The following is an 11,183-nucleotide window of genomic DNA, read 5'->3' as shown; positions in this document are numbered from 1 at the left end:
ACCATCTGTACCACCTGGTTGCTTAGCAACAGGCTTAGGGCCAGATCCGCAGTGTGTCGATAGTCTAACATTAAATAAAGAATAAAAATAATAATAAAACACCCTTTAAAATATTAATCGGTTCAGCAAGGCGGGAGTCTGTGTGTGCTGAGGGAAAGTTTACAGTCTGCCTGGAAGTGTTCAGTCTGCATTCTGAATAAACTCCGGGAAAACAAACCACTTCCGTTTCTGTCTGGAAACATGGCAGAAGTCTCCATCTCCCGGCTCTCTGAGCATCTTCCCTTTGAATCAAGACGAAGACGCAAATCTGTCAAAGCGGCCTTAAAAGGGGCAGCTTCTGATTTTAAGTCGGGAAGGGAAAAGAAAGTGATCTGGGATCAGCGGGACGTCAGAGGAGGACAGTGAAGGCATCACAGCCGAACTCGCGGCACGGTGTTCAGATGTGGAGTTGTTCTTTGTCAACAGGGGTCGCTGTTTCCTCACAGTTAGCTGTTGGCTGTTCTTCGCAGTGAGCGGATCAGTTCCACTGATATTTCTGTTTTCTCCAGTGACTGTGGGCGCCGTGCGAATGGCTGACAGCTGTAACAGTTTTGTGGATTCAAATTAAACTTTTAGGATGTGTGTTTCTGGGTTTCTGCGTGACAAGTTGAGGGGAAAAAAAAATCAGCATCTTCTCGGAATGAAATATTACGAAAAATTCGAAGAGAATTTATGCCACATCTTCACATAATGTAACATTTCAGCAACAAACTGCAATGTATTTTATTGAGATTACATGTGATAGACTCATACAATGCAACCTTGAAAGTGTTCACATCCACTACTTTTTTCTGATTTTGTTACAGTGAGAAAGTGAATATTGTTTAGGCATTTTTGCAAATTTGTTAAATATGTACAAATACAAAGCAACGACCATATCATTACTCGCAGTCCTAAACTACCTGCAAAAGTCACAGATGTGGAGAAAACAAACTTTACATCACCCTGACTATTACACAGTACTTAACGTGCAGTCAATGCTAAATAAAGGACATGTTGAGACTGATAAGGAGATGAATGGAACTAAATTTAAGAACCGCCAGGTCTGCGAAATCACTGAACTATGACACAAGCGATTCATTTAGAAATGAACCATCAGAAGGGACTTACTTTAAATAGGACATTGATTTTTTTAAAAATAGGCTATATCTGAAATTCTTCAGGAAGTTATATTCCCCTCTGGACTCATTCCTGCACTCGTGTGTGTGGCTGCTGTCGGTTTTCAACATGCTGTGATTCGAGAGCTGCTTGTTTCCGGTTGCAACTGAGACGCGAGTTTGTCGGAGTCCCGCCGAAGGTCAGGTGCAGCCAGCAGGGGGGGCTGATGAGCCTGCAGCTTCGTGTTTGTGTGCGCGTGCTACCTGCTGCCAAACTCCAGCTGCGGGAGAGATTCTTGATTGCACGACGAGCTCGGAGCGCCGGTGGAAAGGTTCAGCTGAGACAACGGACTCGCGCAGTGTCTGGAAGAAAACTTCCGTTTCAAAAAGAGATGGAAGCATCATTTGCTCAGAATCAAGGCCTACTTAATGCTGCACTTTGACTAGGACATTCTAACAACTAAATATGCTGCGATCTAAACCGTTTTCTTTGTGTTTATGTTTCCGGCGATGTGGACTGGACCTTGTGTTTACTTGGTATCGGCTCAGTACCAAAACACAACGGGTTTTCTCGCAGGATTTAATTTACGCTGTGATGTGACGGCAGAGGTCCAGGAAATTGAGAAGATCTGCGGAAGCTGAGGTTGACATGGCGACTGTAGCAGTGTGGAGAGAGGATGGACAGGAAGTTGGGTGAGCGATCTGAGATCCGGGTTAAGTGGTTCCAGGAGGGAACAGCTGGAGAAGTGTTGAGGAGGGATTTTGAGCAGATGAAACCGACAAAAAAAGATCCCATCGGGAACCAGGAGCGGCTCATCCACTTGGGAGTTTAATCGATGAAGGAGGAGAAGTTTAATGGAAGCACAAGAACTTGAACTAGCAATAAACACAAAATGCTGAGAGCCTGAAAAACTCCGAGCAAGAAAACAACCTGGCGTCGTCCTCACATGATCTGCTCTTCCCTATCAGCCTCGACGAACTTCAGCAAGTTCTTGTTCTGTCGCACACAAAACACCCTGAAGTTTGTCGTTCTGCCACCGTGGTCGTGTGTTGAGTTAGCAGTGATGTTGCTAAGCTCGCAGATTATCAAAATGAACAAATGGAAAACATTTTAGCATGACTCCAGAAGTCATATTAAACAAATGAAATGGCCTTAAGCACTATGAAGACACTTGGTATGAGGTCTTTGTAAAATGATTAGAAACAGAACAACTTTTTCATCTTGAAAAAAAAAAAAACGACGACCTTTACAGAACCACTCCGTCCTTCTGGCACCCTCCCTCACACATCTCAGCAGGATCTTTTAAGCATTGGTTTAAATCTCCACCTGCGTTCTGTCTTTTTAACGCAGAGGTTTTATCCTTTTAAAGCTGACCCTTCCTGTAATTTCTGTGTGTGTGTGTGTGTGTGTGTGTGAGCGCGAGTGAGTCCCTGCTGACTGCTGGAAGTGGAACAGCAGCTGGCTTCTGCTGCTCTCCCAGTCTGTCAGCCTGGTTATTAGACATCACTGGCTCACTAACACTTTGTTGTGCGGCCCCAGGGGAACGGACGGCAGCGGCAGACACACAAACATTTGAGGAGAGCGTCGGCGCAGGGCTGCAGTAGCAAAACGGGCTTCACAGGAACTCACAAAGACGTGATTAGAGTCAAGCCGATGATGATGCTGGTAGCGGTTAAGCGCGGCCTTCATCTGTTTCACTGACGTGATATTTGCGACACATTCACAGCTGTAGTACTGTGCGAACACTTACTCAGAAATATCTGAGTATCTATTTAACAATTCAGTTGCTCCGGGAATCAGGATAAAAGCAAGTAGGCTGCAAACAATCGGTTCATATATGTGTCATCTGCAGAAATACACCACTAGGTCATAAAACAACCAATCAGAGCCAGGAGGAGGGTCTCAGCGCTGTCAATCACACCTTATCTCTTGCTCCCTGCTATGCTATGGCAAGTTCCTCACAACTATGACTAACCAGCCATTAATTCTCAGGCTGGTTAGCATGATAACCGATGACGATTCCTGTCACGATAAGTGTGTTTTTCCACCATTAGAACAGCTGCAGCACGTACACAGGCTTGATTGAAGGTGCGTTCACCCTCCTCAGTTCTGATTGGGATTGTTGTATTTCTGCAGATGGCAATAGCACTACAGGAAGGAGGCAGAGATAATCTGTGTTATGTCAATCTACCACATCATGTTGACAGTCTTAAGATGTTTGTAAAAAAAAAAAAAAAAAAGCTTCAAGAAGAACTCTCTCTTTTTCCATGCTGGGAAGAACACAAACACCTCACACTCAGCTGGAAGTTACTCCATTGTACATTGGAGGTCGTGGCTTGAAGACGCCAACAAAACCTGAAAAAGAAAACCTGAGATTCCCTCAACCAGAGAATAAATTTAACACAAACCCTGAGCTCAGGCTGCAGGATACGCAGCCTAATAACTGCAGAAAGTCATCCGGAGCGTTTCCACCTTCTCAACTCGTTGAGTGTCGCATTTAAATTGGCTCGTCTCATCCCTCCAGACGCTGACGGATCCTCGTGTTTCCCTCCTCACCGTTGTGCGCAGGCAGACGGCAACAGCTCCTCCCGGATTTTCAAAGAGACGTCTCACACAGGATTTCCTGTTGGGATAATGGAGATGCTCAATAGGGATCTAAATGCTAATCTGTGGGAAGAAGAAGGTAACACAGATGGAGAAGTTTAGGGTTGTTAAAGAAGATGCGTCCGTTTATAGATTTTTAAATACAGAAAAACAATCGTTACGTTTATATTTTGTTCACATTAAAGGATCCAGCAAAGAAACTGATTCCAGATTTTAGCTTTGCCGACATAAAGTATGTCGCCATCACTTGTAAAATCTGAAAATGTTGCATTTTAAACTCTAAAATCCTTACTTAAAATACTCATAGATGATCAGAGTGTCTTGATGCATAAAATGTAACCTTTCATCTCACTTCACTACTTCTCCTCCAAAGTCGAAATGCTCCGTGCTTTCAGACGCCCGAAGCAAACCGCGCCAAACAATCCGGCAAAATGCAACAAACTCTGCAGGATCCGAGGTGGATATGACAGCAGCTGCAGCAGAAAGTGCTGCAGGGATTCTTTGGTTCATGAATAATAGAGGCTTTAACAGAAAGTCAAAACATACAATTTTGATTTCAACAAAAGTTTCCCTTAAACTTGCTGCACAAGCCCAGCTCTGCCTTCTTCATTGCCACCCGGAAAACTGGAGACCAAGCCAAGGGCAGAGAAGCTCCTGTCAGTCAAGAAGAGGAAGAAGAAGAAGAAGGAAAGAAAATCATCTTCTCGGTGTGAAATCATGGCAAGACGTGTTACCTACAGCATAAACAGCTGATTTAAAGGTTCCTTCTTTTAAAACGCCCAAACAAAGCTGGAGTGTTCCAATTTTAAGACGCTCGATGAAAGTAAAAACACAAGCACGTCATTCCTTTTCTTAAAAACTCCAAACTGTGATGTATCACAACGGTGCGTCGTGTCAGAAACCAACAAAGAGGAGTGAAAAAAGAGCAAAATTGAAGGAACTTGACGCATGTCCCCCTTTTTTTTTTTTTTTTTTTGTTTCTCAACTAAACCATAAAGTGTTGGTTTTTATTTGTACTCAGCTCCCTAAAACCTGACACCGTTATGTGACCTCCGGTGCAATCAGCTGCCTTTTTGTGATCTGAAATTTCCATTTCACTTTCCTGAAATAATGGCATAAGCCTCTTTTGTTTTGCAAAAATAATTTTGGTAAACAAAAGACAAATTACCATTTTTTTCTTTCCAGAACATGTTTTAGGTCAAAAAGAAACAAACTAACAAACAACAACAACAACAAAAAAAACCCCAATCACATTTGGCAGAAAATGAGTAAACTATTACTTTAGCAAGCTGATGTGTTTGCATTAAAGTTAGGGTGATGGCAAAATCCGAGTAGAGGGTGTGAGGAATACTTTTGCATAGCAGTGTAATGGTGACTGGATAAAGATGCATTTTTTTATGAGCAAAGACAGATTGAAATTGAGGAGTGTTCTGCCGGACCTGGACATCCTGTTTCTGCTGTACTATGAGGATTCTCACATCCTCTTATCCTCCTCAGGCCTGGCTGGAGGAATTTTCCATTTCTGTTGAATTCTTCCTAACAAGCACCACAGATGTAAATACCAGACATTTTAGAGCTGTGCAGAACTCTTTCTTTCTTTCTTCCTTGTTTTTTTTTTTTTGTTGAGATAATGGTATTTTTGTTGTTGTTGTTTTTTTTACTGACTTAAAAATATATTTTAGATTTGAATGTTTAGATTCGAAGTAAAAAAAATAAAAAAATAACAGGAATGTCCCAAAATGTCACAACATGGGTGTGAAAACTTTTTTTTTATTTATTTTTTTACATCGGTTCCAAAAGAAAATGTCAATATGGCTACCCTATACATAAATATAGCATTAAAAATATGTTTTTTTTTTCTTTTTACTTGCTACAGTGAATGGAAGCAGAACATATAGAGAAATGTTAGCTCTTACTTCCAAGTAGCAGTTAGCTTTGTCATTTAACAAACGGCTACCAGCTTTGTATTTTCTTTTTTTCGTTTCTTTTATCTGAAGTTAAACTGGATTTGGTGTCAATTCAAGATCACAGTTCTGACTTTCAGAAGTTGCTTCAAGCTTAATGCTTTCCGCTTTATTTTACTGTAGGATTTCCCAACATTTTGAACACCTTCACATCACTCAGTAGAAGTCACTGAATCCTATGATGGAAACCTTTTGGAGCCAACGTTGGTGAGCGGCCAAGTTTGCTGAATTCATTATCTTCCTGTTGGGAAGCTCTCGGTGCGATTGATGGGAGTACCGATGTGACTTCTCCCCAGTACCTCCAGGCTCCATGTAGGAGAGCTGAATGTGTTTAATGGACTGAGAGAACAGCCTGCAAGCTGGTATGGATTGAAGAACTGCAGAGCCTTATTTGTGTGCAGCTCGACGCTGGGTACATTCCAGGATGTCTGATTACTGCTTGTATTGAACTCGTTCCTCCTGCATGCTTCAGGTCTTTTAAAAAACGCAAAGATCACAGCTAAAAGCTGATCGGTTTGGAGGACAGGAGAAAGGAGATTCTGTTAGAAGGAAAGAAGAGAATACCAGTAAACTCCGTTTTGTGACACTATTGGCTTTTCCACTATTCTTGCCACTGATTTAAGTTATTTTGAGTCTAAAGTATCTCTGAGAGCCATAAGAACTGTAGTGACCAAGAGTTACCAACATCTTGAATTAATACTTTAAACATTAACAGAAAACAGTGACGAAAATAACCATGTGCATCTTTTGTATATATTTAGAATCAAGTAAATTGCCAATATTGCCAAACGACTGCCTGTTGGAGTAGAACCCCTGACTTCGGAGATTTGGAGGGATGATCCATCACTTCACAACATAATGCACTTGCAGGTGGACATTACAGCATGTGCTCAATCCTGGCCTACACTGAAGAATGCATACCTAATATCTGAAGCTCAACAAAACGTGAATCCAAGAAGTTTTTTTAGGTGAGATACTGAAAGAGTCTTGGAGAGCAACGTCCTAGGAGCACAACATCCAAACAGGTTTTCAGAGAATGAAACGACATTAGAGTCAGTTTCCAAAGAAAGGGTTCAAGTATAAAAGGGCATCAGGCAGGACTGGGGAAAATGTTTCAGTGGAACCAAGAAAATGCTGTGCTGCTCAGTTTCTAACATGTAAATGCTTGAAATCAGCCCTGATCGTTGGAAAAAGCAACATTTGAACAGAGACGTAATGGAGACTGCAGCCTGGCACAAAACAAGAGGGCTTCGAATTTGCTCGGCGTGAATGAAAAGAAATCACCAGTAAATAAGAAATAACAGACAGCAGAAGAGAAAGCTCAGCCTCAGCTCAGGTATCACATTTATATTCCTGCATTTTTATTTATTAATGCCTTTTTATGAAAACATGTTGACTGCATATTTAAACATTTATCACGTTGGTGAAATAACCCAGAGCAGCTCGGCTGGACAGTAAACTCTGATGAGGCCGGATGAAGACCTTCTGCTCTGGCTCCAGTAAAATACTTATGAGCGGAGCTGGAGTCGTAAAGAAATGCAACAGCCAAGAAACGTCTCAAAATGATTTAATTTACTAAAACTTCAACAAGTCGTTTCTTTCTGGAGGCCACGATTAGGACTCATCCTGCCCTCATCCTCCTCCTTCTCCTCGTTTCCGTATTTTCACCGGGATATAAAGTAATTAGACATTTAAAGTTTGTCTTCTCTGAGCCCAAATGTAATGTGGGGTATGGGTGTGTGCGTGTGTGTGCTTGTTGTTGTCTTGCAGAGCCCGGCAGTCTGGTGTCTGCAGCGACTCTGCGGTGTGTTCAGATGAACAAGGAGTCCTTGGAGATTTGGGTTTTCTCTCCAAGTTCCTCAACTTAAAGCCTCAGGAGGGGGAGGAAGAAGAGAAGAGGCAGGGGACGCTTCATCAATAATTTAAAGTGCAACACGGAAATCTGTCCCCGGTGGAGTTTCGGATGTTGGGGGGGGAAAGTAGGTTCCCGCCTGTCCACGGTTTTAAAAAGCAGGAGCCCGGATTGACAGACAGGGAAAGGAGGCTGAGTCGGGGGGGAACTCGAGTTTCTGCAAGACGCCTGAGCAGCTGCTGCAGCAGCAGAGCGAGGAGGAGAAGAAAGACAGAGGAGAAGTAAAGCGACTGAACATCGAAGAGAAATCAGGCGAAACAGTGTAAATATTTTTTGGCTGAATGGATGAAAACGGAGGAGAAAAACACACTGCAGCAGCAGAGTATGTCAAAAATATATATACATATGTTTAAATATTATCAGACTTTCATTCTTCAAATCAGAGTTAAGGAATCTGGTTCCATAACATTCACATTCAGTTCCCCCTGAAACTTGGGGCTGTACAGTCAGTTTCCCCACAACTGGGAATAACAATAAAAAGATTGTCTGCACTGGAAAACAACACAAGCCTGAAAGGACCCTAATCTACATGCGGTACAGTCACTGGCTGTTTAACAAAACCGCTCCATTTAAACAAACGGGTTGCTGAATTTTCTCCGCAGTCGTGAACAGCAGCGATGGATCTTGATGTTTGAACATATCAACGAACGGCACAGTTTAAACAGAAAACTGATATTCGTCGTCGCGTCTGCTTCGTTGTCTCCTACAGGCCTAACCGATGGGGTCCAAAGGTCGACCACATCCACAGGACATGCCACTGAAACGAGGAGCCCTCTGAACCCGAAACCCTCTACACGCACCTGCTTTCAGATACGCAGCCCACTCGTTGCAATGGACTTGCATTTTTTTTCTCATACATTGTTGTTTCTTTGTGGTATTGATTAAGATCTCTGAGTTTTATGTTTGTATCTGATTGTGTTGTGTTCATTCTGGCTTTCGTTGGTGTTTTGCTCTGTGCCTGGTTTCAGTTGGGTTGCGTCTCTCCTCAACTAGCGAACTAATTTTTGACCAATGTTTTGCTGCCATTGTTACCTTTATTTTCTATTATTTTGACTGGCTTACTCAGCCATGGCATTTTACCTCACAACAGTTTCTTCTCCCAATGATTAACAAGGATTAACATCTTCTTTGGATTAATGCCTTCAGGAAGTTTTTCTGATCCTGTCCTTTCAATTCAACTCAGAGTTGAGATAAGGTCCATGTGGTGAGGTCTGGGGGTGAGGAAGGAACAAAAAGGTTTCAGAAAGACTCAAAAGATCAATGCTGTGCTGTTCCTCAATATTTCTTACCAAGGAGCATTTTCAGTAAACAGAAACATCCTGAAAGAGACTGTGCAACTTCAGGATGTTTTATTTTAGGCAGAAGTGCACAACTTGCTGCAAAGGAAAGATCCAGAAAAGGTGGTAAATTAGAGATGAGGACAAACTGTGCTTCATGCCAAACTTGTGGAGCTTCCGGATGTAACTAGATGACCAAAGTGGTCATTTAGTCACATCTGTGTGTTGTAAACCACTGTTTCAACAAAATTCACCAATTTTCTTCCTGTATTGTAAGTGTAGCATACATCTACACAGATAAAGTAATTCTGTATTTTCTACTGAGAAAAGTGGCAAAAAAATCATTACCCAGGCTACAAATCAATGCAGCACCTTCTCAAATAAAATGTTTGAAATCAGACCACTGGACTCCTTTTTTTTAGTGGCAGGGAAGGTCTCCGTTCTGCAGAGAGACGCGGCACAGATTTGATCTGTTCCCGTAAAGATCACCAATCATAAAAGGTTATTTCCCGCCGTACATCACGTCCACTCAAAGCTGCTTCTGAGGCACACTGGTGCAGAAAAGCTCCATTGACGAAAACCCGCCGCTTTGCAACCTGAGCGCGGCCTTTGCACAAGAATATCAGCTCGAAGATATGAGCTCACGCGAAGCTTGAAATCTCCCGGTCATCCTTTCTCCCTCAGCTGGGAGCGAGATGAAGGAGCTCCCTGACACGAGCGGGCAGATAACTGCGCCGCGTGGTCGTCTTTGGCATCCGGGAGGAGTTCAGATTAGACTCACTGCTTTTCTGTTTACATGCATCAGTGCTTGATCTGGACGCCTGACTGGCAGGGGGGATTATTAGATTGCTATGGGACAGAAGCACTAAAGGCTGCATGAACTGAACACCTTAGGTGGCCAATAAACCCCCCTCCACACTAAAGAAGCTTGCTGAATCTAGTTCCCCAACAGCCTGATTAACTATTGAACAAAAAAAAATGGTTTAATAAGAAATAAGCGCTGGCACGTATGTGTAAAAGCTGATGAATTTTGTATAAGTAAAAATAACAGTACAGTAAAATCGAAATCTGAATGTGTTTCAACTGAAGTAACAAAAAAAAAAAAAAGAGTCAGTGAACTGATCCCATAGTAACAAGCCTTACAAACTCTTCTGTTAATGTTGGTTTACATGAAGTTAAAAATATCAATGATTCAGCCAAACAACTTCAAAAGCCACTGTCCCTATAACGAGTCATTAAATATCAAAGCCATCATTCTGTATCTCCACTGTGGCCATGAAACCTTTTGGCTTCAGGAAGTATTTGAAATGAAGCTTGCTGCGTGAGCCGGAGACCGTTTGGGGAAAAAAGTTTTCAGTTCTCCGACATTCCGGTTTCTTTTTTCTTCTTGCTCGCGTTGCCTGGTTGGCAGCATACACAGTACGCACGAAATGAATTATGGATCGCATACAAACTCCACATTTCAAAAAAGAAAAACACAAAACAGTTTGCTGACTGCACCCGCAGAAGGCTTCAGCCATCGCCATCCTTCGCAATGACACCACAAGAGACACCAGACATAAAGATATCTGGTTTGATTGATGTCTCATCTTTGATTAGTTATTTATTGCTCGAAACTGCACACACTTCCACCCCATCCATGCAAGTGCATGGATGGAAATCAACAGGTTTGCTACAAGAAGAAGTTCTTCTAATGAATAATATCTTCCTGATGGTTTGCATCAGCTGTGCTGGGTGTATCTGTAGCTGTTGTGGCACCAGGACGATCAAAGTAAAGCTCTGGCTCAAGGAAGTAAAACTGAACCGATAGAAATGCAATCTCTCTTTAGCAATGTTCTTCATGCTCCTCTCAAGCATATGTGTTCGTGTCATTCATTGACATTCTGAGCACATTTTAATTGATCTACTTTGTGCAGTTTTTGCCTTATCTTTATAGTCTGTTTACACGCTTTAGCTTGGTTTGTTTTAGCCTATGTATCATTTGGAATATGCTATGTTAGCTTACATTAGCTTACATTATATTTTCTTTTCTACTCTTATTTTTAGCATACTTGAATTGATCTCAGATGCATTCATCCTGCCTCATTAATTAGTCCTTAACTTACATCATGACCTACTCCAGCTTCTCTGACTGAAAATTGTATTTTGCAGAAAAAAAAAAAACTAAACAAAAGACAATTCAAATTGTGATTGTTTTCTTTTTCTTTAATGAAACCAATACTGCCACAGTCTTAACCATAGCAAAGCACCATATGTCAGATTTTGGCTTTGTTCATTGCCTAAAAAAAA

This window comes from Poeciliopsis prolifica, unplaced genomic scaffold (assembly GCF_027474105.1).
Source record: "Poeciliopsis prolifica strain line A6 unplaced genomic scaffold, Auburn_PproV2 SCAFFOLD018, whole genome shotgun sequence".
In the NCBI taxonomy this organism is placed as follows: Eukaryota; Metazoa; Chordata; class Actinopteri; order Cyprinodontiformes; family Poeciliidae; genus Poeciliopsis; species Poeciliopsis prolifica.
The sequence above is the reverse complement of the archived record's forward strand: the minus strand, read 5'-3'. Positions refer to the sequence as shown.